Below are 25,522 nucleotides of genomic sequence, written 5' to 3' on the forward strand. Positions count from 1 at the left end.
GGGTGATGATTAGAAATGACTCCATGAGAATGTGGTTCCTCCAAGGGGAGGGAAATTCTTAAGAGGCCCTGGGGCACTTAGTGGTCGAGGAGCAAAGTGGGCAGTTTCCAGGGCTGGGGCCTGGGGAAGAAAACCACACTTTAGGGAGATTCATAGATTCCAGGGCCTTCAAGACACGGTTCCGCCTTGGTGTCCTCTGGACTTCTGTCTCAGGAGGGGTTGGTCTAAGAAAACATCACTTTGGAAGCCCAGCCGGGTAGGGGACCAGCAGGGGCTGGGAATCGGGGAGGAGGGCACACTGCATGCAGAGGTTACCAGGCTGCCACCTACCCTTCCCGAACTTCTATTTTGTTATGCGTAAAAAGGAAGACACTGTGACTCTGACTTCGCTTCCAGGGAATGAAATGAGATCATGAAGGAAAAGTACGATTAATAATAATCATCATTGCAATAACAGTTAACATTGTGTTAACATTATGTTAAGCTATTCCAGGAGCTGGACTAAGGGCTTTAGAGCATTTTCATCTTTTAATCCACACAAGGACTAAATGAAGGTTTGTTTGTTTGTTTGTTTTCAGTTGAGAATTACTTTACAGACAAGGAAAACAAAGCTTAGGAAGGTTAAGTATCTGAATGCTGTTTGAACCCTAGAGTGACTTTACACCACAGGCTCATAGCTACTAGGCAGGCTGCGGGGGTGGGGACTGCAAAGTAAGTTGCCAGTTGCAGAGTGTAACTGTGATAAAGGGTCATCTTTGCCCTCTGAGGATAGCAGCTTTATTTTTATGGAGGATACTTGTCACCATCTCTCTCCCTTAAACATCATAGGTCTGAAATGTCTTGAGACTTGAGATATTTTTCTTTGATGTAAATACAGCTAAAATGCAAGAATCTGAAACAAAAAGAAGTCACTCTGAAATGCCAGTGGTGGCACCTGGTGCAGAGTCCCTGAGTGGCACAGTCATTCCTTAGCTGAGGGGAGGCAGTTGCATGAGGTGCATGATGGATAAATATGTTGGAGAATGAACACATGAGAGCCCGGCTGCGGCTAGAACCCTGGCAGCTTGGCGGGGTGGGGTGGCTACCCAGGAGCAGGGGCCCTCAACCACTGGGCCAGAGGGCTGTCAAAGGAGGGCAGATCTTAGGGCAGAGTCAACCTGGCATTTTCTGGGACTGCCCACGTGCCTGCTGCAAGGACGGACGGGCCTGAGAGGCCTGCTGCTTTTAGAGAGAGTGGGCAGCACTGATGTGTGCGGCCACAGGCGCTTGGGCAGGAGCTGGGCGAGAGAAGGAGCCAGGACTGTTCAGTGTCAGGAGGAGCCTCTCCCTGCCCCACTCGGCTGCCCTCCCAACAACCCAGCCCCTGACGGCTGCCCACCTCCCTCCCCACCACGGTGGGGGCAGTTTCCTCTTGTGGTCATTGCTCTCCTCAGACAGTTCTTCCTGTGCCTCTCAGCCAGGCTCAGGTGGTCAGGAGAAGGTGTGAGGCCAGGAGTGGTGGTGAGCCCAGGACCACTGTCACAGTGCAGTTGCGGTGGTGGGAGGGGGGTGGTCCCAGGGAGGGAGGCTAGGGAAGGCCCAGTTTTGGGTGCCAAGGGCTACAAGGGGCTTTGCTAGTGAGCTTGACTCTCACGCCCTCCCTGTGTCTTGCAGAAGTGGCCGATGCGATCTCGTCTCTACGCTGGAGGCCTGGGGTGCACTGGTCTTGACTCCACCACAGCCTCCAACTCAGGCCAAAGAACAAAGGAGGCAGAGGCGGGGCCGCAGGTCTCTGGAGAGGCAGATGCCTTTCTTCCCACCAGGCCACTGTCACCAGCACCCAGTGACAAGTGATCATCCAGTCGCCCCCTTCTCCTGGACTGCGACTCAAGCCTTGGGACCTAGATTCTCTGCCAGGCCTCACCTGTCTTCATTCTGCCTCTCACCCATCGGATCTGATTCAGTCTCGGTTCCGGGTCCCAGCAGAGCAGTGGGCACCTCTGTGATGAGAGTACTCAGGAGGACCAGAAGCAGATAGAGCCTCAGCTTGCCACCCACGGGTGACGCCCCAGGGGTTCCCTTGTAGCAGTTACAAGGAAAAGGTTTGATTGAGTTGGAAGCTGAATTCATGCACTGTCCTTAGCTTTTCTCTCCTGAGGTTCCCACAAACCCTGGGAGATTGCAAGACAACGGCACAGAGGTAGCAGCTGAGGCTGAGGTAGCAGCTGAGGCTGGCAGAGGCTGCAGGGGCTGATGGGAAGACCAGGGGCCAGAAGGCTCTTGGCAGCTGTGAGTGTAAACAGAGCTGAACCGGGGTCATATAGACAGAGGGGACACTGAAGAAGGGAACATCCTTTGCTATTTGCACTGCAAGATGCTCACCCGACTTCAGAGGCAGGGAGGAATTTAGGAGTCTTGTATCTGCATCATGGTCTCTCCAGCTGCCCCTTATCACTACATTTTCTCCCTCTCTGGGCCCTGCAGCCTTCCACTCTTTTCTTGATATGAATTATATTTACAGGTTAAGCCAGAAAGCTTACATTGCTTACATTCCAGGATGCAGAGAAATCTGTACATGGTCCTAGCTGCTTGGTTTGAAATTTCATCCCAACACCTTAACGCCTTATGTATGAAGACTCAATTACATCCTTGAAGGACCTTAGAAGAAGAATGTGTATCTTTTCCAGGGGCTAATAATGACAATCTGCCATTGTATTAGATACCTAACCTCCAAGGCAAACAAGATAGGCCTGGGTTCACTGGGTTCTTTCCATGATTTTGGCTGAAGGCCTCACTGGCTCACGAGTTATTTCCACAGTCTGTCTTCGAATGAGCTCTCTTGGGCCAGCTCCTCCCCGCAGGCACTGCCCTCCCATGCTCTCTCCCTGTCCTGCCTTGGGGTGCCAGAAATCAGATAGTGCTTTGATGGAATGTATCTCTGGACCTGTAGAAGTTGTTTGAGGAAAGATCACAGAGTCTATACATACAGAAAGGAACTTTCCAGATCAGGTGTGGCTTCAGATCAGGCACCTAAAGCCCAGACAGAGAAGGAACCACCTTTTTGTTAAACTTCAGTGTCTTGGAGTGGAAAGGCTGGGATCAAGCCAACTAGAGTCCCAAAAGGATGGATAGCCTTAGACAGAAGCCACCGTTGCCACCATGAGAGCAAATGAGATTCCGACTGGCTGGGAGCGTCCAGGAGCCTGAGGTCTGGTGTGCGGAGTGGCTATTCCTCCGCAGGGCTGGCTAGGACAGCAGGAGAAAGGGGGCTGAGGGAGTGACTCAGCAGACTGGGGTGGAGGCAGGAAAGGAGACACAGAACGTCCCAGCCGAGGCAGCGTGAGACGTGGGAGAGCAGCTGGACCGGGGCTGGGAGCCATGGGGAGAAGGCCTTGGCCAAGGCCAGACTCGTAAATCTCCTGAGTCTCCGCTGAGGGGCCCGGAGAGCTTGTGCAGAGCTGCTTCTGGGCAGCTGGACGGGGCCAGGCAGGGCAGAGACCAGGTGTGGATGGGCACGAGCACAGCATTCTTCACAAGACCATAAAAGTCCAGCTTGAATGTTCTATTTTTAAAGCCAAATAGCAGTATCTTCCTTGTTGAGTTTGAGCATGGTCGGAAGAGGAACAGATGAATTTCTTCATGAGCTGGTAGCATACCATCTCTCTGGGGATGAAGCTGGGAAAGCTGGCTTTGAGGGTGTGTTGGGTCCCTGCCTCCCCCCACCACCCCATCTGCCATAGCATGGGGCTGCTTCTGCTGACTCAGGGTTTGGAGCTTGCTCCATCCACCCAGTTCACATCCAGCCTTTGCCTTGTAATGTCACATCCTTTGAGGGCAGTAGGATCACATTACCCTGGTCGAAAAGACAAGGAAGGCCAGAGAAGGATGCAGCTGGTGGGAGCTGGGGAGGGCAAGGGCCATCATGATGAGTTGCTAAGTCTGCCTCGGGATCTTTCCAGGCAAAGCTGCTTTCCTTAGTGATCTAGACAGGCCCCGTGGGCTCCAAAAGCCTTCTCCAGTCAGCACCCAGCACAGCCCAGACCAGCGAGGCAAAAGGGTGCAAGAGGGCAGGTATTGCCAAGGAAAGGACCAGGGGATGAAAGGGAATAACCAGAAGAGATGTCAGCTTGGAGACTTTGACCCATAAATGAACCAGAACCAAGAGGAGGCCCTTTTTCCTCTGTAGCAGAGAAAGAAAATACCCTCTCACTAGGAGAAGGAAATGGCAACCCACTCCAGTGTTCTTGCCTGGAGAATCCCAGGGATGGGGGAGCCTGGTGGGCTACCGTCTCAGGGGTCGCGCAGAGTCAGACACGACTGAAGCGACATAACAGCAGCAGCAGCAGGAGACCCTAGGGGAAGGGGTATGTGGGAAAGAAGCTCCAAAAGGAAACAGGAGCCCAGACGACAAAATGACACTCAGGTGTCCTGGATCGGGAGTGAGAAGGATGCTGGTCCACTGGTGGGTCTTTTACCTCCTGCCCCATCCCCGGGTGCCCCCTCACCGTAGGGGTGGGGCAGTGATGGCCAGGACGGCTTCCCTGGGGCCCGATGTGTGATATGCCTGTGCTTTCTGAGGGGCAACAAAGTTAGAGGGCAGAGGCTTAGATGAGCTTCGGGAAAAGCAGAGCTGGCCAAGGGATACCTAATATTAAGGTAGAGACTGCGGATTTCACTAAACTGAGAACTAAGTGATTAGAAACAGAGAATCTAGTCTTGTCTGAGAAATTTCCTTTCTCTTCCTCTGGACGGAGCCGGGCGAGGATGAGTCAGATGGCCCTGATGGATGAGATCCTCTCCCTTGTGTGGCCTAAGTTCTCTAAACCCAGGGCCCCTGCAACTTTGGTATTCAAGAGCAGGGGTTGGCAGTCTATGGCCTGCAAACCAAATGCAGCCCCAGATTTTGTGCTAAGTCACTTCAGTCCTGTCTGACTCTTTGCGACCCCATGGACAGTAGCCCACCAGACTCCTCTGTCCATGGGATTATCCAGGCAAGAATACTGGAGTGGGTTGCCATGCTCTCCTCCAGGGGATCTTCCCAACCCAGAGATTGAACCTGAGTCTCCTGTGTTTCCTGCATTGGCAGGCGCCATCTGGGAAGCCCAGATTTTGTAAATAAGTTATTGGAGAACAGATTCATCTATTTGTTTACATAGAATCTATGGCTACTTTCCTGATAAAATGGCAGGGTTGAATAGCTGCCACAGACAGAAAAGCCCCAAATATTTAGGGTTCTGTGAAAGAACTCTAGCCCTTTATAGAAAAAGTTTGCTCTTGATCACAGACATGCAAAGTGTTGGTCTAGGAACACTGGGGGTCCCTGAGACCCATTCTGTGCTCTAAGTGGCCAAAATTATTTTTGTAATGCAAGATGTGATTTGCCTTTTTTCACTCCCTCTCATGAATATAATGGAATTTTCCAGAAGCCAAACAACATGGGATATTGCAACAGCAGATGGAGTGTAGAAGCAGATAGGAGAATCCAGCTTTCAATTACAAGAGACATTAAAGATATTTGCAAAAATGTAAAACAATGCCTCTTCTCACTAAATATTTTCCAATACGGAACATAATTATTTTTCATAAAAATGGTATGTATAGTCACATATAGTGGGTTAATTGATGTTATTTTAAAATAAATATTTAAGTCTATTTTAATTTCTAATATGATAAATATCAATAGAAACTACCCACAGCAAAATCTTCTCAGAGTCCTGCGTTTTAAAGAATGCAAGGGATCCTAAGACCAAAAATTCTTAGAATCTCTGTTCTAGAATAGATTGGCAATGGTTAAGAAAAGCTCTCACCTCATCCCCCTGACCCTGTATGTGACAACTCTACACTCTGCCTGGGGCGGACACAGTGATTCAGTCCTGGCCTTCGAGACAAGGGGCTTGAGGTAATGGGGGGCAGGGTGTGCCTGGCAGAATGTGGACAGAGGGTCCCGGGTCAGGATCACAGTGAGGTCTCCTGGAGGATGAAGGTGGGGCTGATCGTCTGGGCGGGGCGTTCCTCAGTCACAGCCATGGCCTCCTGGTCTCTGCTGCCCCTCAGCATCCCGTTGTTCATCTTCTTTGGATATATAGCAGCTTCCAAGGAGAGGTCCTGGGAATGCGGGCAAAGGGTGGGGTGAACGTGAGACGAAGCGGAGGTGAAGGAACCTCCCTTTCCTCTTGCAGGAAGGGTGACCCTGCTGTGATCCCGGCTAGAAAGGGGACCAGCGAGGGGCAGTGGGGAGAAGGGGAGGAGCAGGCCTGGGGTGAGCACGAGGGTGGGAGGAGGGAGAGGACAGGCCAGCAGCTGTGGCCTCTCGGGGCCAAGACCCTTCTGCCCACCAAGCCCCCGCTTCCCTGTGGGAAGGAGCTGGCAGCTGCTGCCGGACGGTCCAGGCTCAGGCAGATCATCAGAGGATGGGGGCTGGGGGAGAAAGAAAAGGGGGGGACGGAAACCAGAAGGCCCCACAGTAGTCTGAGAGGGAGGGGAGGGGTGATCTGACAACAGAGGAGCTACCTGGCTGCGGGCTCTTCAGGGAAGTAGCTTCTGACAGGACAGGGGCAGGAGGGAAAGGAGTTTCGGCAACACTGGGTAAATGGTCCGAGGGTCCACAGTCCGGCCCCGCATGCCTCCTGAAGACAAAGTGCTCCTGAGGCTCCTAGTGTATAACCAGGGCACTTCCCAGAGCCATCCACTCTCACTGCTCTGAGCCCCCAGCCCCTGCCCACCTCCTAGAGCTCCACCAAGAAGCCTGATGGTTCCAGAATACCCAGGAGCCCAGGAGTCCCTATGCCCTCCTTATTCCATACCCCCATCACCACTGCACAGACCACTTGGCCCCATGATTCCTCCAGACTTGCGGCCAAGCGTAGATTCCCCACACCCCAGGAAGAAGTGGCCTCCAGAAGAACCACGCAGTTTCAGCTTTGATGATGAGAAACCCCAGGAGTGAATATCTATCTCCTCTTGATTGAGCCTGGGTTTCCTACTCCCCCCACCCCCAGGTTGGCTGCTGGAGGCTCTTCCCCTCTCTGGGGGCTCTGCTATCCAGCCTCAGCTTGGGAGAGGAGCCCCCTCCCCACATACAACACAGCTAGGGGACAGCAGCTAGGCACAGAAAAAAAGGACAGGGACCATCTCAACTTCCCAGGGCAGGAGCAGCAGGATTAAGTGTTGTCCACAGGAGATGCTGGAAAGATGGAGGAGAAACCAGCAGCACTGGGGAGATCATGGGGACAGAGCAGAAACTAGGACCATTGAATTAGCTGAGAAGCTATGAAGGGGAAAAGCTATGAAGCTATGAGAAGCTGGGTGTTTTTTAGCCTGTAAGGAAATAAGAAATTATCAGATTAGGAACACTCCTCCACATTAAGGAGGCTGGAAGGAGAAAAATAAGTTGAGTAAATCACGTTGGCCTAAATACCAGCAGGTCTATCAAGGTTTCAGTGGGTCAGAACCTCTGGGTTGTGTCCAAGTTGGATGAAAATAGGTTCTGTGTCACACATCCCAGAAACCACTGCTGACTGCATGGTGGCTAACAGAGTCTTGGAGAAAATATAGGTACACTGTCTCTTCAAATGCAGACTTTGAATAGGGCTTAGAGAAGGAGCCATGTGAATAAAAGACTGTCAATACATGCTGTGCTCTGAGAATAAGGGTAGTAGCATAAAGCAGAATCTGAAGCAAAGCTCAGCTCTAATCCCCGAAGTGTGGGTTCATGCCAAGCCTGCAGGGAAGGGCTATGTCTCATCACAAAAGGCCACTGGCCCTGACGCTGGGAGGGCAGCCAGATGTGGTAAGTGCTGGTCAGCAAAGCTCCTCTTCCTTCATCTGCCAGGGCTGGTTTAATGTGCTTCAAACATGTAGTGATACTTCACCAACGGGCCAAGGAGGTTCCTTCTTGACCAGTCTTACCAGGTGTCTGTTGACAACAACACGCTGCCAACATCATTTCCCTGGACAGAAGTACAGACCAAGGCAGACCTGTTTTGCTCTCAGAAAGTTGTCATAAAATACGCCAGTAACCCAGACAGGCAGGCCTCTCGTATGTTCCCACAAAAATGAATATTTCCTGGCGCCTTTGAAAGGTGGAACTCTACATGAGATTTTAAAAAGTGTTACTAAAAATCTGTGAAATCCTAGGTTGTATTTTGATGACTAACAGGGCCCAAAGTTAACAGCTTTTTACGGGGTTCCTGTTACATGTGAGCCATGGGGTGGGCGTTGGGTGAGAAGACTGGATAGCCCTTTTTGAAAGGCAGCGGCACTTTTAGAAGAGAACCTTACACTGCAAATCCTGTTAAGAAACCAACTGTTAAAAACACTACCAGTGAAGTGATGGGATATGTTATTAACACCAAGCTTATTTAAGACCTAGAATGAAAAGCAGCTGGTCTCCTGCACATTAAAAGAAGCCAAAAAAAAAAAAAAAGTCAGAGCCATCCATAGCCTCCCAGGAACAGTAAAAATCCTAAATTGGTTCTTCTAAAGCTCTTTCAGGAAGGAGAAAAATGTCTTTTCCGGCTTAAGGAGACACAAAGATTGGCTGGGCTTTCTGCCCACCACCTTTACTGGAGGATTTTTTTTTCTTTAAAGCATTTCAAGGATGATCTTTATATAAAGCCAGAACTGGAATTGTTCAGAAGCCACCTGCTGGCTTCTTTACCAGAACTTCTCCACTTAAATTTACATCCCAAGACAGGAAGCTCATCTATCTTAAACAACTCCAAGCTCTTTGTAAATTGAAAAATTGTGAAAGAAGATGGCTCTGATCTTGACAGGAGGTTGGGTTGATCAGTTCTTCCATAGCTTTTAGTGTTTTTCCCAACTTAATATGATCCTGGATGATCATCTCATTACCTGGTACAATAATCGCTATTCTTAGGGAGCTTTCATTCGATTTGTTCTCAGTTATGGCAACCACACATTTACAGAAGGAATTTCTCCTGAGATACCCTAAGTGAACATGAAGAAACACATCAGGAGAGAGAGAAAGCTTGGGCTTGTAAAAAATTCCTTAACTGACTGCTGAAAAAGAAGTTATATGCTTTATGGGACTCCTGCATGAGTGCCATATTTTCTACGAAACATTACTGGACTTCTATTTCTGACATTATTGTAGACTAATGTGTAGGAAATCCCTTCTGGTACAGAATACTCAAAACGATGGATAAAAATTTTTAAATATTTAAAAATGCATTGCTGGGCTGGCAGAAAAGTGAGGGAAAGGAATAAGAAAGTATATAAACAAAACTGGTAGGCCAGCACTAAAGCCGGGGTAGCCCTGGTGATGTATGCTGGTTCCTGGTTTTAAGAAGCCAGCTCTGGGGACAAGAGACAAAAGCCCAGGGTCCATACGAAGTGTGAAGTTGGATCAAGGACTCTGTGATCAACCTGGGATCCCCAAATGCCAACATCCTTCATGAGTAAAAGAGAGATGAGAATACTTGCCCAAACAGGTCTGGGCTTGGGGTAGAAGTAGGGGAGGGAGTCTCCCATGGATTTCCAAACCCTTAAAATTTGGGGAGAGAAACCAAAAAAACCCCTATTTTAAGTGATTTCAATTTTATAAGTATTTCTAACCACAAGAAAGTACAATTCTTTTCTGGAAGAACATACTTTAAATCAGGCTTGGAAGGAGTTCCATGGATAAAAACTTGAGCTCATAGCAGTTATAAAAATCAGAAGGAAACACGGAGCCATACGCAGTGAGAGCAAAACCCTGAACTTGCAAGTGGTAGGACCACACTGGCAATGACCACAGACGTTGTAATGTTTAGGTACAGAATACACATTAAATGTTTACTTTATGCATAAAGAAATGAAGAGTATTTTGAAAAGACAAAGCAGGAACAGGAGGCTGTCAAACATGACCAGGCAGAACTGGGGGAAATTACAGAATTTCTAGAAATTAAAAATATAACATTTTAATTAGAAATCCAATAGATGATTCAAAACTGCTGAAAACAGAACTAATAGGAACAGATCTGAAGAAATTACTAGAATTCAGCACATATGGACAAAGAGACAGAAAACAGAGAAAAGAAGAATATCAGAGAGTATTTTCATCACCTTAGAATAAGAATGTCCTTTAAAAAGATACAAACACCACTAACTCTAAAGGAAAAATTGATGCATTATACTACATGAAATTAGGAACATCTATTTGTCTTAAGAGGCCACTGAGAGAGTGAAAAAGGCAAGTTCACAGACTGGGAGAGAATATTTGTAATATATAGGATTAGAAGAATTGTATCAAGAACTTTTACTTAAAAATCCTATAGTACAATAAGAAAAAGACTGACCACCCAATTGTAAATGGTCTAGAGACAATTGGAAACCTTTCTAAAGAGGATACTCAAGTGATTCAAGATGTGTAACCTCAATAGTAATTCAGTTCAGTTCAGTCCCTCAGTCATGTCTGACTCTTTGCGACTCCATGAATCGCAGCACGCCAGGCCTCCCTGTCCAATACCAACTCCCAGAGTTCCCTCAGACTCATGTCCATCGAGTCAGTAATGCCATCCAGCCATCTCATCCTCTGTCATCCCCTTCTCCTCCTGCCCCCAATCCCTCCCAGCATCAGAGTCTTTTCCAATAAGTCAACTCTTCACATGAGGTGGCCAAAGTACTGGAGTTTCAGCTTTAGCATCATTGCTTCCAAAGAAATCCCAGGGCTGATCTCCTTCAGAATGGACTGGTTGCAGTCCAAGGGACTCTCAAGAGTCTTCTCCAACACCACAGTTCAAAAGCATTCTTCGGTGCTCAGCTTTCTTCACAGTCCAACTCTCACATCCACATATGACCACTGGAAAAACCATAGCCTTGACTAGACGGACCTTTGTTGGCAAAGTAATGTCTGTGCTTTTGAATATGCTATCTAGGTTGGTCATAACTTTTCTTCCAAGAAGTAAGCGTCTTTTAATTTCATGGCTGCAGTCACCATCTGCAGTGATTTTGGAGCCCCCCAAAATAAAGTCTGACACTGTTTCCACTGTTTCCCCATCTATTTGCCATGAAGTGATGGGACCAGATGCCATGATCTTTGTTTTCTGAATGTTGAGCTTTAAGCCAACTTTTTCACTCTCCACTTTCACTTTCATCAAGAGGCTTTTTAGTTCCTCTTCACTTTCTGCCATAGGGTGGTGTCATCTGCGTATCTGAGGTTATTGATATTTCTCCCAACAATCTTGATTCCAGCTTGTGTTTCTTCCAGTCCAGCGTTTCTCATGATGTACTCTGCATAGAAGTTAAATAAGCAGGGTGACAATATACAGCCTTGACGTGCTCCTTTTCCTATTTGGAACCAGTCTGTTGTTCCATGTCCAGTTCTAACTGTTGCTTCCTGACCTGCATACAGGTTTCTCAAGAGGCAGGTCAGGTGGTCTGGTATTCCCATCTCTTGAAGAATTTTCCACAGTTTATTGTGATCCACACAGTCAAAGGCTTTGGCATAGTCAATAAAGCAGAAATAGATGTTTTTCTGGAACTCTCTTGCTTTTCCATGATCCAGAGGATGTTGGCAATTTGATCTCTGGTTCCTCTGCCTTTTCTAAAACCAGCTTGAACATCAGGAAGTTCACGGTTGACGTATTGCTGAAGCCTGGCTTGGAGAATTTTGAGCATTACTTTACTAGCATGTGAAATGAGTGCAATTGTGCAGTAGTTTGAGCATTCTTTGGCATTGCCTTTCTTTGGGATTGGAATGAAAACTGATCTTTTCCAGTCCTGTGGCCACTGCTGAGTTTTCCAGATTTGCTGGCATATTGAGTGCAGCACTTTCACAGCATCATCTTTCAGGATTTGAAATAGCTCAACTGGAATTCCATCACCTCCACTAGCTTTGTTCGTAGTGATGCTTTCTAAGGCCCACTTGACTTCACATTCCAGGATGTCTGGCTCTAGGTGAGTGATCACACCATCGTGATTATCTGGGTCATGAAGATCTTTTTTGTGCAGTTCTTCTGTGTATTCTTGCCACCTCTTCTTAATATCTTCTGCTTCTGTTAGGTCCATACCATTTCTGTCCTTTACCGAGCCCATCTTTGCGTGAAATATTCCCTTGGTATCTCTAATTTTCTTGAAGAGATCTCTAGTCTTTCCCATTCTGTTCTTTTCCTCTATTTCTTTGCATTGATCACTGAGGAAGGCTTTCTTATCTCTTCTTGCTATTCTTTGGAAACTCTGCATTCAGATGCTTATATCTTTCTTTTTCTCCTTTGCTTTTTGCTTCTGGTCTTTTCACAGCTATTTGTAAGGCCTCCTCAGACAGCCATTTTGCTTTTTTGCATTTCTTTTCCATGGGGATGGTCTTGATCCCTGTCTCCTGTACAATGTCACGAACCTCCGTCCACAGTTCATCAGGCACTCTATCTATCAAATCTATTTCTCTCCTTAAATCTATTTCTCACTTCCACTGTATAATCATAAGGGATTTGATTTAGGTCATACCTGAATGGTCTAGTGGTTTTCCTACTTTCTTCAATTTAAGTCTGAATTTGGCAATAAGAAGTTCATGATCTGAGCCACAGTCAGCTCCTGGTCTTGTTTTTGCTGACTGTATAGAGCTTCTCCATCTTTGGCTGCAAAGAATATAATCAATCTGATTTTGGTGTTGACCATCTGGTGATGTCCATGTGTAGAGTCTTCTCTTGTGTTGTTGGAAGAGGGTGTTTGCTATGATCAGTGCATTTTCTTGGCAAAACTCTATTAGCCTTTGCCCTGCTTCATTCCATATTCCATGCAAACTGAAATCATGAGATACCACTACACATTTGCCAGAATGGTTAATACCTGTGTCCAGCAAGTACACATCTAGGTATAAACCCCCAGAATGTGAGTGCACAAAGGACATCCAAACTGCACAAGAATGCTCATATCAAGGATTTCCCTGATGGTCCAGTGGCTAAGACGTCATGCTCTCAATGCAGGGGGCCCAGATTGGGGAATGCAACTAAGATTCTTTGCATGCTGTGATTAAAGATCCTGCATGCCACAACTAAGACCTGGCATAGCAAAATAAATGAATAAGTAAATTTTTTAAAAAAAAATGGAATGCTCATAGCAGCATTGTTTGTGATAGTCCCACAATGGAGACTTGTATTCCTTTCTTACAGCTGCTGAGGCTGGACTCCTGCAAACCAGCTGTCACCTTGTTAGGTTCTACCAGTAGGGAGTGCTAGAGGAAACCTTTGAGGCAGGAAGAGAAAAAAGGGATTTGCTTCTACAGTTTGCTTCCCTCCTCTGAGTGTCATGAGTGTCATGGGTTTGCAGCCACCACCCCCCATCCCACCCCCACCTCCGCCTGACTCTGCCTGGACTCCTTCCTCTCAGGTCTGAGATCCTCCACCTCCTCTAGGCATCTGGATTCCTGGAACTTCCACCCTTTGCCTTTGTTAACCACCACCCATCTGAGAGCTTCCTCCTGTTGCCACATCTACGTTTCCCAAACTCTTTCCTTTGGCCTTTGCAGTCCTTATAACAAGTTCCCTCTGTTAAAAAGAACTGGTATGGGGATTTCCCTGGTGGTCCAGTGGCTCAGGTTCCACACTCCCAATGCAGGGGGCCAGGGGTTCGATCCTTGGTCAGGGAAGTAGATCCCACATGCTGCAACTAAGACCCAACACAGTCAAATGAATAAATAAAAACAAATATTATTTTTAGAGTGGTGTGGTTTTTATGTTCCTGACTAGACCCTGAATGATACTACAGCCAAGTTTCAGTTCTTTTCGGCAAGTTTCAGTTCTGACTTTCCTCCTGACCAAGAATGCATTGAACTCCTCTTTTAAACAGGGAAGCTGAGGGCTGTGACAAGTTTCGCAGATCCTCAGAGCCTCGCTTGTTGGCTGTTGATGGCGTCTGGACGTGGTCACAGAAATCACTCAGAGCCAAAGAGCAGAGAGTCTTGGATGTCTACCAGTATGACTGCCTACCAGGAGGACAGGGAAGGTTACACCAACGCTGTGAACATTCTCTAGCGGCATGTTTTTGTCTCCTGTGAGTGTGAATGAGAAAATGGTCTTTCCCAACGTCTTCACCATCCTCCTCCTTGTTGCTGAGGAAACTGGGTTTGAGAGGATGAGACTCCAGAGCCTCCCTGCTGTTACTATGGCCACCACTGTGTACTCGCATGTTTAATAACGTCATTGTAAAGGCTGATTCTTTAACCAGATTGTAAACACGTGTGCAGAGCTTGCCCAGCAAACAGACAAGAAAGTTGTGTAATTCGTGAGCAAAATAATGTGAGTTGAGACCTTGATTGGGCCATGATCTTTCAGCGTTTTTCCCCTAGCAGGCTTATACCAAACATTATGAATTATCATGAAGTCACTCCACCCTCTGTTCCCCCCAAAATAACCTCATAGTATATAATTTTCTTAACCCACTTAAGTACACATCTCCATAGTTCCCACCATTTAAATCTGTGTCTAAGTAAAACAAGTTGCTTATTCAAAAAATCTATTTTTATTTACACTTTCAGCCAGAATATTCCCATAAGATTTTCCTATTGCATACAATCTAAATGCCAATCCTTTGATTCTGCCCAGAGGTGTTATCCAACATCTTGGAATCTCAGCTCCTAACCTCCTCAAGTGCAATTTCCTGGGACTTCCCTAGTGGTCCAGTGGTAAAGAGTCTGCCTTCTAATGCAAGGGACACAGATTCCATCCCTAGTTTGGGAAGATTCCACATGCTGGAGAGCAACTAAGCTCATGTGCCACAACTACCTCGTCTGAGTTCTAGAGACTGTGATCAGCATCAAGAGAAGCCACCACATTGAGAAGTCCACACACCATAACAAAGAGTAGCCCCATTTCACCACGACTAGAGAAAGCCCTCGCACAGCAAAGAAGATCCAGCACAGTCAAAAATAAATAAAATTAAAGTCCTTAAAAAAAAAAAAAAACCCACTTCTGCACTTCCACTACAGGGGGCACAGTTTCCATCCCTGGTGGGGGAACTTCAGCAGTACGTGAACCGTGAACTCCCTGATGTTCAAGCTGGATTTAGAAAAGGCAGAGGAACTAGAGATCAAATCACCAACATCCATTGGATCATCGAAAAAGCAAGAGAGTTCCAGAAAAACACCTACTTCTGCTTTATTGACTATGCCAAAGCCTTTGACTGTGTGGATCACAACAAACTGTGGAAAATTCTGAAAGAGATGGGAATACCAGACCACCTGACCTGCCTCCTAAGAAATCTGTATGGAGGTCAAGAAGCAACAGTTAGAACTGGACATGGAACAACAGACTGGTTCCAAATTGGGAAAGGAGTATGTGTCAAGGCTGTATATTGTCACCATACTTGTTTAACTTCTATGCAGAGTACATCATGAGAAACGCTGGGCTGGATGAAGCACATGCTGGAATCAAGACTGCTGGGAGAAATATCAGTAACCTCAGATATGCAGATGACATCACACTTCTGGCAGAAAGTGAAGAAGAACTAAAGAGCCTCTTGATGAAAGTGAAAGAGGAGAGTGAAAAAATTGGCTTAAAACTCAACATTCAGGAAACTAAGATCATGGCATCTGGTCCCATCGCTTCATGGCAAATAGATGGGGAAACAATGACAGACTTTATTTTGGGGGGCTTCAAAATCACTGCAGATGAATGGTGACTGCAGCCATGAAATTAAAAGACGCTTGCTCCTTGGAAGAAAAGTTATAGACAGCATTTTAAAAAGGCAGAGACATTACTTTGCCAACAAAGGTCCATTTAGTCAAAGCTATGGTTTTTCCAGTAGTCATGTGTGGATGTGAGAGTTGGACTATAAAGAAAGCTGAGCGCTAAAGAATTGATGCTTTTGAACTGTGGTGTTGGAGAAGACCCTAAGAGTCCCTTGGACAACAAGGGGATTCAACCAGTCCATCCTAAAGGAAATCAGTCCTGAATATTCATTGAAAGGACTGATGCTGAAGCTGAAACTCCAATACTTTGGCCACCTAATTCGAAGAACTGACTCACTGGAAAAGACCCTGATTCTGGGAAAGATTGAGGGTGGGAGAAGAAGGGGACAACAAGATGGTTGGATGGCATCACCAACTCAATGGACATGAGTTTGAGTAAACTCCAGGAGTTGGTGATGGACAGGGAGGCCTGGTGTTGTTGCAGTCCATGGGGTCACAAAGAGTCAGATGCGACTGAGCAACTGAACTGAACTGATTTCTTCAATCTTATTGAGACCTCTGATTTTTTTTTTTACCACCTTCTGTTTTACTAACCGCCTTCCCTTTACTATCCTTACTTCCTCTTCATTCATCTCATATTCCAGGTTCATTATTGTAATCGCTCCCTTGCTGCTACCCTTCTCCCTCGCTCCCTCCCCCTCCACTGGTTCTGCCTGGTTCTCCCCATACTAACTTCCCACTCCAGGCCTTGCTTGAATAAGGGGCTGGAGACGAAACCACAACTGTGCTCCCTGGCCTCCCTTGAAATTCTCACCATAAATTTCAAATGGGCACTCAGCCCTGCAGCAACCTTCCCACATATGCTTCCTTTCCCACATCCTAACACATTGATTTCCCACTTTTTCTTTTTTTATAGAGGCCTCTCAGCTTGCCTTCACAACATACTCATGAGAAAACAAGAGCAGTCAAGCAGGAACTCTTCCATTATCATACCCTCGACCAGACCTCCCACTTTCCCAGCTGAGCCCACACTCACCGTGGATGAAGTGTGTCTTCTATATAGGCCTGAATCCCACACTTCTTGCCCTTCTGAAGGGCCTCACTTTGAAAAGTATTCCCTCTGTTTCCTATGCATCCTTGGCTTTTTTTTTTTTCTCACCACTGGATCATTTCTCCTATTTTTATCAGCCTACAAATACTCTCTAGTAAAGATCTCCCACTAAAACATCCTTCCTTGAACCTGTATCCCCATCTGCTACCACATTTCTCTGCCCCACCTCAGAGCAACACTTTTTCCAAGTTCTCTCCATTGTCCTTCCTTACTCACTTGCTCCATCGAGGTGTTCATCTCTACTTCTAAAATTGCTCCCCTTTTGCCAAATGCGATGTTCATTTCTATTGCCTTGTGTTGGATTTTGTTTTGGTTTTTAGCATCATTTGACCCTTTAGAAAACCCTGTCTTCTTGAAGGGTTCTCTTAGATTCCTTAACCAGCTGTTCCTTCTCAGTCTTCTTCCTGGCTCCTCCTCCTCCATTCTAATTATAAATATAAAAGTAGCATGGATTTGGGGAAGAATGGATACATGTGTATGTATGACTGAGTTCCTTTACTGGCCACCTGCAACTTTCACAACACTGTTCATTGGCTATACTCCAACACAAAATAAAAAGGGTTTTTTTAAGTAGTATGGGCAAAATTAGGAAGGCAAAAGTCATTATAAGTAAAGTCAGAAGGCAATTGACAAACTGAACAAGAGTATTTAACAGTTCAGGTCGTAGGCATAGTGAAAATATCAGTAATATTCAAAGAGCTCCTAGAAAGTATTAAGAAAAGGCCAACAACCCAATAGAAAAATGGAAAAAAAATATAAACAGATCTCTGAAAAGGGAATCAAGCATCCTTTAATATACAAAGAGACAGGCACATTCATTACTAATAAAAAGAAATAAAGATTAAAGCTACAGTGAAATACCATTTTCAACCATCATAATAATAAAAATCCAAAAGTTTGATAATATGCTCTATGGAAAAACATATATTATCTATTGTAACATTAATATTAAAAGATCTCTGAGACAGAAATAAATGAAGAAAAAGTACAAAATAGTCTGTACTTTTATGCTCCCAGAACATATATGGTTTCTTATGAAAGGAAATACACACACATACCAATGAAAAGCAGATACTTATTGAAGGGGGAATTGGAGTGGATGGGGATAAGGTAGGAGTGAGTCCCCTTTTTTTGGTGGCAGAGGGTGCTGCACTGTGAAGCAAGCAGGTTTTAGTTCCCTGACTAGGGATTGCACAGTCTTAACTACTGGACTACAAGGAAATTCCCAATAGTAAGTCTTTTAAAGCCATGCATTTTTAAGTTATTTCACTTTTGAATAATCTGACTGTATTATTTATTTTAAAAAAAAAGAAATAAAAAACAGTGATCCAAAGTGTGTCTTAGTGCAGTTTTTCTATGCATTGTGTTAGTCGCTTAGTTGTGTCCAACTCTTTGGGATCCCATAGACTGTAACTGGTCAGGCTCCTCTGTCTATGGAATTCTCCAGGCAGGAATACTAGAGTGGGTAGCCATTCCCTTTTCCAGGGGATCTTCCCAACCCAGGGATTGAAGCTAGGTCTCCTGCATTGCAGGCAGATTCTTTACTGTCTGAGCCACCAGGGAAGCCCATTTATTTTTAAAAAAGAGAAACAAAGAACAGTGGTCCAGAGTGTGTCTGGTGAAATTTTTCTATGCATTAGCTTAAGGAACACAAACACATGTCTTCCATCTTCCGAGGGAGTTAGGACATTATTATAAGCAAGCTGTGTGGATCTGAGTTGTGCTTCAGCCCATCGCCCTTCCAAGATGGTCATAATGGCTTGAAGTGACATTTACTATGACAAGCAAGAGCATCACCAGGCTTATGTTCATCTATTTGAATACATTGGATCTATGACTTGCCTATGTACAGACTCAAATTTTTACCAGGGCACCAGTTAAACTTTTATCTGCTTCAATTACTACCTTCACCAGAAGCACTCGCATTCCTTGGATGATTTAGTTGCCAGAAAGAACGTGTCCAAACCAAATACCCCAATAATAACTAATATCATTAGTCATTAGGGAAATGCAAGTTGACTCACTTCACATCTACTTAGGATGACCATAATTTAAAAAACAAAAACAAAAAACAACACAGAAGATGACAAATGTTGGCAAGAAAGTGGGGAAATTGAAACCCTCATATGCTACTGGTGGGAATGTAAAATGGTATAGCAACTGTGAAAAAGAATTTGGGGATTCCTCAAAAAGTTAAACAGAACTACAAAATAACCCAACAGTTCCACTCTTGGTATGTACCCCAAAGAACTGGAAACAAGTGTTATTTATCTGGCTGCGCCAGGTCTTAGTTGAGGCAGGCAGGATCTTTTTTTTTTTTCCCCAGTTGTAGCATGTGGAATCTAATTCTCTGATCAAGGGTGAAACTCAGGCCCCCTGGACCCCCTGCTTTGGGAGCACAGTCTTAGCTACTGGGTCAACAGGTAGGTCCCTGAAACAAGTGTTTAAATAAAAACTTATACAGGGGACTTCCCTGGTGGTCCAGCAGTTAAGAATTTGCCTTGCAGTGTAAGACATGCAGTTCAATCCCTGGTCCAGGAAGATTCCACATGCTGCAGAGCAAAAAAGCCCACGCACCACAGCTACTGAACCTGCATTCTAGAACCCCTGCTCTCCACCAAGAGAAGCTGCTGCAGGGAGAAGCCTGTGCACTGGGATGAAGAGTAGCCCTGGCTCGCCCCAACCAGAGAAAGCCCACACACAGCAATGAAGACCCAGAGCAACCATCCATAAACAAACTAATTAAAAAAAAAAAAAAAAGCTTATACAGGAACATGCATAGCAGCCCTATTCATATCAGCCCCAAAGTGGAAGCAACTCACATATCCACCAAATGATGAGTAGATAAACATTATGTGGTATATCTACACAATGGAATGTTCTTCGGCAATAAGAAGGAATGAGGCACTGGTTCATGCTACAACACACACGAAGCTTGAAAACATTAAGTGAAAGAAGACAAACACGAAAACCACATATTGTATGACATCATTTTTACACTGCTGACATTAATCACTGAGAAATCTTAGAGAAAACAGAGACCACTTCATCACCCAGAAGCTATGCTGACTATATGTTGACTGGATGAGCTGTGCAGACCTACCTTCCCTGTTTTCCTGTTCAATAGCTTCTTGTTCTTTTCGTGTAATCATAAAAAATGTCTTTCACTGTTAGTTATTAGAACTTTCTTGTAGACATTAGGCCTCCCAAAATTTTGTATTATGTCAGTTGTAAAGTGCAACTATCAGTCTCCTAGACTTGCTGATGAATTGTCTTATAAAATAACAGGGGAAATTCCCTGGCAGTCCAGCCATTAGGGCTCCTCACTTTTACAAGCCTCACAGTGTGCCTCCCTCCCCCAAAACAAAACAAAACACCACTCGGTCTTGGATCTATACCTTAGCCGTGTAACTTTCTGGATTTTGCTGTTTGCCAGAAAGGTGTGTAGTTTTATTTGCTCTTGCCAAAAAATGATTAATATAATCACTAATAAAGCATATTTGTTGTTTTGAAATGGTATGTTGAGTTTTTTCCTGTTGTAGTGTAATGAGATGCATGGGAAGAACCTTTTCCTCTTTGCTGCATGAAATCATGTCTTCATGCATTGTCTGCAAATTTCTGCAGCCATCTTGAAACCCCAAGTGGAAGCATCACCAATATGCTGAGGCTGGCAAAGCACAAAGATGGACTAGTTGGTCTTTGGGGATCTGTAATGACCTCATTCAGACTCTGAGCTGATCTTAGACCACCTAGCTACTAGAAATCTTGTTTTGTGAGAAAATGACTGTCCTTAGGACTGATCTGTACTTTTATTTTCTTGTGATACATTGAATATTTGTTTGAAGGGGACTCATGAACAAACTCTCAACAGGGGAACACTTTCATATTTGTTTCTGTTTCCCCCTAGTCACAGAAGTATGAAATGAAAGGTGGTAAGAATGTGATCAAGATATAAGAATTCTTATTTGAATGTTGGATGTGATACCAAAGGTAAATTTTGTCAGCTTGAAAGACTCTGTGCTTAAGTACTGCTCAGTTTGGGAAGCTGAATCAAGCAGATAGTCATACAATAGAGCAACATCAAATATGATAACAGGCCAATTATTATTTATGATAAAGACAGAATACCACTTTTTTTAAGTTTTCAAATGCACCCTTATGGCTACTGAGTTCTATATGGCCAATTGCAAAAATAGTTTGTGTGTCTGTATCCTGTCATGGGGCTTCCCTGGTGGCTCAGTGGTAAAGATCCCACCTGCCAATGCAGGAGATGTGGGTTTGATCCCTGGTTTGGAAGATCACCTGGAGAAGGAAATAGCAACCCACTTCAGTATTCTTGGAGAAGGAAATGGCAACCCGTTCTGGTACTCTTGCCTGGAAAATCCCATGGACAGAGAAGCCTGGTAGGCTACACTTCATGGGGTCGCAATGAGTCGGACACGACTGAGAGGCTTCACTTTCACTTTCAGTATTCTTGCCTGGGAAATCCCATGGACAGTAGAGCTTGGAGGGCTATAGTCCATGGGGTTGCAAAGAGCCAGCCACAACTTAGCAACGATACAACAATCCTGTTATAACCTATTATTTTAGAGAAAAAAACTGATTGGCAGATTTTTTTTTACATCAATAGGGTGATTAAAGAGTCTCTAAAGTGCCAGAAAAAAAAATAATATGGTGCAATGGCTATTTGGCAGCCCCTGTACAGGATGTTACAACACATTTCCCAAACATTCTGTTGGTGGGAATCTTCCTGGCAACACAGAAGGACAGTGAGTTTGTTTCATGAGAAATGTGTGAACACAGTGGTTGTGGATGACCCAAGAGGCAGGGCACGGGGTGGAGATTAAAATGAAATGCTGTCACTAGACATTTATAGCAACAGAATTTGGCATCCTTCTCACCGTTCACAATGAGCTATGACGGGTAAGAGAAGTCACACGATCCATCAATTTGTAACGTGGAAATCCCTCACGTGAGAGAGTTGGAGAAGCAGCTCTGATTTTTCCTATGAGCTGACACAAGACTCAGGCTCACCCCCAAGCTGTTCATAAGCAAGACACACACAGAGAAGCAGGCAAAGCATTAAGAATGCAACTATAACCTATATACATAGATACACATCTAAGTCCCAGACCAACCCCAGAGTAGGACATGAACAGACAGATCCACACAGTATAGCAAAGTCTTTCAAAGCTGAACTAACGTGGGAATTACTTTCTGTAGGAGGTGAGCCAGAACTTGTGGTCTGAATCTCATTGGATCGGTTGCTTGTTAAAACAACAACAGAATAATCAGCATTATTCAGAGGATTTACTAGGACCCAGAACCTCACTTCTAGGTGTTTACCCAAGTGAAATGAAAACCTCTGTTGACAAAAAAACTGAAAAACCTCTACACCATTGTTTACAGCAGAACCTGGGACCAACTCAACACACTGTGGCACATTTATCAAACAGATGGCAAGTTAACAATTAAAAGGAAAGAAGTATTGATACAACAACACAGATGACTTTGAAAGGTATTGTGTGAAACGAAAGAAACGAGGTTCAAAACAGTACCTAATTCCTTTTAAGTAAAACCCTGGAGGAATTCCCTGGTGGTCCAGGGGCTAAGACTCTGCACTCCTAATGCAGGGGGGTAGGTTTGATCCTTGGTCAGGGAACTAGATCCCACATGCCGCAACTAAGAGTTACATGCCACAACAACAAAAAAAGTCCTGCATGCCACAACGACGATGGAAGATTTCCTGTGTCCCAACTAAGACTAGTGGAACCAAATAAAAATAAATAAATATTTTTTTTAAAAACTGAAAAAGGCAAAAATAGAGAGATGAGGAACCACTCTATTGGTTGCACGTTGATTCCTGGTCCTTTCCTGTGTTCTGCTGAGCCAGCTGATTGCTCTTTATTGCTGCCCTCCACTACCCGCCAGTGCCTGCAGCCCTCCTTTCACCAGCTTCTTCCATTTAAGTCTCTCCACCTTGCTACATCAGTTATCAATCATCCATTGGCTTTCATTTTGCAATATTATGTTGACACCTCTTAACTCCTGTTGTCATTTCTCCTTTCTCTCTAACCTTACGGATCTCTGGTCTTTTTTTTTTTTTTTTAACTGTTATTACAGTGGAGATTTAGGAAGAAACAGATAAAACATATTCAATCTTTCATGTTTACCCAACCCCTCCTTTAAGCAAGTCTACAACATAAATGTAGTTTAGGAAAAGGATATTACTTTTTTCATGAAAAAATATGTATACACATAAGTTTATTTCTGGCCAATCTCAGAAAATTTAGGTGTTTACCAGACATGCTCCCAGTATGTATCTCCAGGCAAGCCGTTTTGGGTTTTTGTCTCCCAGGAGAGACACTTTAAAAGCATTGTCTCACCTGTTCCAGTCTGACAGCCAGAATTTCCGAGCTGCCCGGGTTGTGGGCCAGAGTTCGCAGGGGTCTGACAAACCAGTGATCTCACAAAGGGCTGTGGGAGCCTGGCAGCTGCTAACAGTGTTAAGCTGGTGACTTGCAGAGGAGTTGCGGGTCTGTGTATGTCTTTGAGCAGTCTCCCAGGAGTCACACTTGTAATCAGGACCCAGAAATGCCTTTTCATTACAGACATCGTAATCACCCCCTGGCATAAAAGCATAAAAATAGTGTTGAACTGGCACTGACACCCATCCATAGGAAATATTCCTGTTCTCTCACATCATTTCCATGGCACCTTAATCTTCTGTCCCAAGTGGTCTTTGAAAAGGCAGTGATACTCATCTTCCACACGCTAAACTCCAGGGTTCCAGGAAGCAACGGGGCTGCTGTGTCCTCTTCCTTAGATATCACAGCAACACTGAAGCGCACTGGCTGGTTGGTGATTTCAAAAACTTTGGCTCTAGTGTATTGAAAGTCATTCAGATGTGTCTGACTCTCTGCGACCCCATGGACTATATAGTCCATGGAATTCTCTAGGCCAGAATATTGGAGTGGGTAGCCTTTCCCTTTTCCAGGGGATCTTCCCAACCCAGGAATTGAACCCAGGTTTCCCACATTGCAGGCGAATTCTTTACCAGCTGAGCCACCAGAGAAGCCCCAAAATATTTTGGCTCATACAAGTGTAAATTATAGATGGTAACTTGTCCTGCACACATATTATCTTTAACAAATCTGTCAGTTTGTCTGACCATGCCATCTGACCCTGAAATTTGGGGGTTTATTCTGTAATGTTATAAAGCTATAATTTTAGATCTCCCCTGCCCCACCCCATTCCCCAACCCCACCCCCCCCCCCCCCCACACACACATACAAAAGCCCTGGGCTGCATAAATCAGGATTTTCTTCTGGCTGCGGGGAGGGTGTATTTTATTGATGGTATGTGACAAGGTAGAGCTCTCTGGGACCCCCCTCATCCCCTTCTTCAGGGAGTCTGGGGTGGAAACTATTAGTTCAGGGAGATTCACATTGTGTTGAGCGACAAGATCAGGCCAAGGGCTCCCCAGCAGCTGCGACCCTCTCTCTCCCTCTTGTTCTCTCATTGGGGGTGCCAGCCCAGGTCCACCACCCTGTTGCTGTAGGCAAATTCACTGTCCTAACGGGAAATGAGCTAGATCACGTGGTCATTGAGGGCAATGCCAACCCCAGCATCGAAAGAGGTTGTTGGGAATTCCCTGGCGGTTCAATGGTTAGAACTCCACATTTCCGTTACAGGAAGCACTGGTTCCATCTCTGGTCTAGGACCTTAGATCCCACGGACCTAATGGTGCTGCAAAAGAAAAAACAAAAAAAAGAAAACAAACAAACAACAACAAACCTCATGGGTGTAATTGTTAAAGTCACAGGAGACAACCTGGTCTCCAGTACAGCCGATGGGTCACCATGACGTACTGCCCCCTTTGTACGTGCAGATCTGGATTGTAAACTGTCAACACCCCTTGTATCAAAAACTTATGTAATTGGGCTTAGACCAGCAGGAGGGACAGTCCTCCAGAATTTACTGAAAGACCATCTCCCAAGTTATAATCCTCACATTGGTTTGAATAAAATTTTCCATTTCTTTCTTAGATAAACTATAGATAATTTTGGGGGTGACATTAGCATGGCCTAGGGGACAGGATTATCAGCGATACCCACCAGAGGACCCCTGGCATGTGGGCGTGCAAAGTTGTTTCAGTCACGCCCATCTCTTTGAGATCCTGTGGACTGTAGCCAGCCGATCTACTCCGTCCATGGGATTCTCCAGGCAAGAATGCTGGAGTGGGCTGCCATGCCCTCCTCCAGGGGATCTGCCCGACCCAGGGATCAATCCTGTGTCTCTTGCGTCTCCTGCTTTGGCAGGCGGGTTCTTTACCACCAGTGCCACATGGGAAATAGGGACCCCTGGAGTCCACCCCAAACTGGCACTCAGTACCAGAGCCCATTGAGCCTCGCTACCTCTCAGTACTCCTCAGGTGTTCCAGTGAGTTCTCCTGATATCTGGATCTCATCGTTTTTAAGTGATGATCCTAAAAAAATGTTATTCAAGCTGTTTTCACTTATGACTTGGAGTCTTAGTGGACATCAGTACATGTCCTTGGAGGATCTGAGCAGTAGGTTTAGGGAAAACAGAGGTGGCTGAATTTTTGTTAAATATGACTTTAAAAAAAAGTCAATATCTGGTCTGAACAAATCATTTGCTAGTGAAATGAGAGACAAATTTTCAGCTCCGAAGAGCAAGGGACATTTGCTCTTTCTGGCCACAAGGTGTCCTCGGTGACTGAGAACTTAGCCGAAGTAGCTGAGGATTAGCCCTCAGGACTGCAGTGGCCCTTCAGAGGAGCCCTA

General features: G+C 45.2%; 1 long non-coding RNA gene across 4 annotated transcripts in view; it reads right to left on the minus strand.

Annotated features, from left to right (window-relative positions):
* Positions 1–509: 509 nt before the first annotated feature.
* LOC121819017 (uncharacterized) overlaps positions 510–25,522 on the minus strand; it is a 44,258-nt gene continuing 19,245 nt past the window's right edge. For 3 of the 4 annotated variants that reach the window (XR_009599782.1, XR_009599783.1, XR_009599784.1), the window contains 2 exons: positions 6,490–6,605; positions 510–6,084 (listed from right to left, as the gene is read on the minus strand). This is a non-coding gene — a long non-coding RNA (uncharacterized LOC121819017). The remainder of the gene's footprint in view (positions 6,085–6,489; positions 6,606–25,522) is intronic. The other variant, XR_006059136.2, reaches the window with a different exon arrangement.

The sequence above is a fragment of the Ovis aries genome, chromosome 3 (assembly GCF_016772045.2).
Source record: "Ovis aries strain OAR_USU_Benz2616 breed Rambouillet chromosome 3, ARS-UI_Ramb_v3.0, whole genome shotgun sequence".
Classification (NCBI taxonomy): Eukaryota; Metazoa; Chordata; class Mammalia; order Artiodactyla; family Bovidae; genus Ovis; species Ovis aries.